This window comes from Callospermophilus lateralis, unplaced genomic scaffold (genome assembly GCF_048772815.1).
Source record: "Callospermophilus lateralis isolate mCalLat2 unplaced genomic scaffold, mCalLat2.hap1 Scaffold_190, whole genome shotgun sequence".
Classification (NCBI taxonomy): domain Eukaryota; kingdom Metazoa; phylum Chordata; class Mammalia; order Rodentia; family Sciuridae; genus Callospermophilus; species Callospermophilus lateralis.
Window position 1 is genome coordinate 1,471,169 of NW_027512918.1, and position 3,160 is coordinate 1,474,328.

At 35.3% G+C, this 3,160-nt stretch overlaps 1 pseudogene; it reads right to left on the bottom strand.

The window, feature by feature from the left end:
- Positions 1-332: 332 nt before the first annotated feature.
- LOC143640347 (DNA polymerase epsilon subunit 3 pseudogene) lies at positions 333-660 on the bottom strand (annotated as a pseudogene).
- Between the last annotated feature and the right edge of the window lie 2,500 nt (positions 661-3,160).

A 3,160-nucleotide genomic window follows, 5' to 3' on the forward strand; every position in this document is an offset into this window, starting at 1 on the left:
TTTTGTGGAGGGGCAAAAAGTCTTGGGATCAAAAACTACCTAGCCATACATGTAAGTAAACAAGATATATTAATTCGACTAAATAGCCATTCAGAATCCCTTACAAAAAGTCATAAGCCTCAGACTGATTAAGCAAAACAGAATTCTGTCACTCAGATGCTCTGAGTCTGGAAAGCTCTGGTTTTGATGATAATTCTAGTCAGTTTTTATTTTGATCTTCTCAGGCAAACATCAAACTTTGCCTGCTCTGCTCAGCAGGGAAAAGCTTTGCATAAACATGTTCCACATTTCAGTGTGGTAGCTTCCACAGTGCCATGGCCTACCCTCCCTATTCAATTGTCTACATCCTCTTCTTCGTTCTGATCTTCTTCTTCCAGTCTTGCCTCATCTTCTTCATTGTCCTCATCCCTGCTCCCGTCTTGCTCTTCTGAGTCTGTTTTTTTTTTGTCTTTGTCCTTCTTCTTTTGCTCTGAAGCTTCCTTCTAACCTTTCTGTTCCCGTCTATAAGCAGGATGTGGCGTACAGCACGAAGACACTGGCGGCACGGGAGATGGCGCTCCGGGCCTCCTTGGAGATGTTGACTCCGTCTGGGAGTGCCTCTTTAATGATCCTGGTGATGACAGCATTGGGCAGGTTTAAGTCCTCTGGCCTCTCCGCCATTGCCACGGCCGGGGCCAAAGCTGAAGCTGCTTCAGCCTCAGGCTTCTTCTTCAGGCAGCTGCCGTGTCCGGACTTCCTGATGAATTTCTTATATCCAAAAAAGATCAGAGGAATCTCCAGTCAAAAAAGAAATAGGTTGTACACCCACTCACATCCCGGTGTTGGGTGCCATTCTTTGGGGCTATGGTTTTGTTTTTATGTTCTTCCTTTGTGAAGGGTTTCATATAGTATATGTATAACTATTTATAATTTTAATTTCATGTGATAAAAAAATGTTCAGGTACCAATTTGAATACTAGTGGGTAATTTCTATCAAGGTCATATGATTGTTTTGTTAAATAGCAGAGTTTAGTTTTTTGTTATTGTTGTTTCTTTGTTTTTGCCATACTGGAAACTGAACCCAGGGCCTTGCCATGATAGTCCTATGTAGGACTTAATGTAATACTTAAGTTTATTTTATATAGTTTTCTACATATCTTATTTTCTCGTTGCACTTTGATTCTACCCCCCATTTAAATATGGGGTTTTTTCTCAGTTCTTATCATCAATGTTTTTTTTTGTTGTTGTTGTTTTCTTCTCTCCTTCAGTTCTGTCCTGAAATTGAGGACCCAGTCTTGAGCTTCTTAAACATAATGATCAGGGTTTCTTACTCGGCAGTCTCCCTGAGGTGATCTTCCTTAGTGCATTACCCTTCCCAAAGTTATTCCTAGCTTTTAGTACTATTGGGTGACTTTCCTCTTGGTAATGAATGTACTACACTTGAAAGTTTACACCTGTACTTCCCCTCAGTCTTCATTCATCACATCTCCTCGTCACTACTTTAGGTAGAATCTACTTTAGGTGCCCCAAATATCTGCATTAATCTATTATATCTGCTTACTTAAAATGTGTATTGTATAAATATGGCTCACCTTTCCACATAGCCTAAAACTAGTCATGAGATAATATCTAATAAATTATGTAAAGAAATACTTCCTCAAACACTTGGATTAATATTTATAATGAAAAATTCAGGACCTCTTCATGTGTGCCACTGCACCCAGCACATAAATTATTTTGATAGAATATTAGTGATATGAAAAAAAATGCAGTACTCACAATTTCATATGCACAACTAGACACAGGCATGCACATACACATGAAACCCCAGTCTTAGGAAAATAATGGAAGCAGAATACGCCAAAATGTTGCTTTTTAATAATGTAGGGAGTAGTGCTATGGTTGATTTTCAAAAAATTTTTCTTTTCTTTTTTATTTGCATTTTATTTTATTATATTTATTTTATTTTATTTGCATTTTGTATGCATTTTTGAGTATTTCTGAAATGAGCAGTTACTTTAAGAAACTTTATTTTTAAATTGCTTACAGAATCGATTCCAAATACCTCCAAATTTCTTTCCATCTTGACTTTTCTCTTTATCTTCTCTGTCTTACTTTCTTCTACTCACATTATCTCAGTTCATTCTTCAAAACTTTAAAAATTTTGATGTGAAGGCCTGCAGCTTCTTCATTTCACGGCATGACCCACCATATTTCACTTGTATTTGATCCAGCTGCATCATACATTTAGATTATTTGCATACATCTGAATGATATTCTTAGACTTCAAACCCTTGCCTAATAGGTAGGGAGTAATTTCGACTACATGCTCTTCTCTTAAAACTCTTGTCATTAGTCTTCCATATCTTTTCTTTGGCTTTGGCTCTACCTGTAGCAATAATTTTTCCTTTGTATTAAAAGATAGCTTTTATAAGATCATAAGCAAGTCCACCCCAGTTTATTTCATACTTTCCAGTTTTCTTCACCCATTTTATCATGTACTTCTAGTGAAGCATTTATCACAGTTTGCATGCACTGTATTTTTAAAAATGTTATTGCATTTTTTAATACTTCTACTTTATTTAATTATTAATTTATTTTTATGTGGTGCTGAGGATCTAATCCAGTGCTTCACATGTACTAGGCAAGTGCTCTACCACTGAGTTACAACCCCAGCCCTACATGCACTGTGTTTTTAAATTGTGTATGTCTTTTTGTCCCACTAGATGTTGAACTCTCATGGGCAGCAACTGTATGTTATTCATCTTGTATATCCCACAGTGCTATGTTAGCAAACATTTATGGTCTTAAGTTGATATAATTCATGATTTAGCACAATTTAAGTCATTTATCAGAATGATGTTTTAGTTCATTTTCACCTATATACATTTCTCCTTTTTTTGATATGTAATTTTAATTCATCATCTTTTTCAAAAGAACATTTATTTTGTACTAGAGCAAAAGCATATTAACTGTAGAAAACTTTAAACTACAAAATTATTTCAACCACAGCATATTTCTGTTTCTTTTTTTAATACACTTTTGTTTTAGTCTAGTCTAAATCATGTTGCATAATATATCCTTCTCTAATAGTTGTGTAATCATTCAACAAATATTAATTAAGCACCTACTATCAGGAAGGTATTCTAGGATTATACCAATAAACAAAGTAATGGGGTTA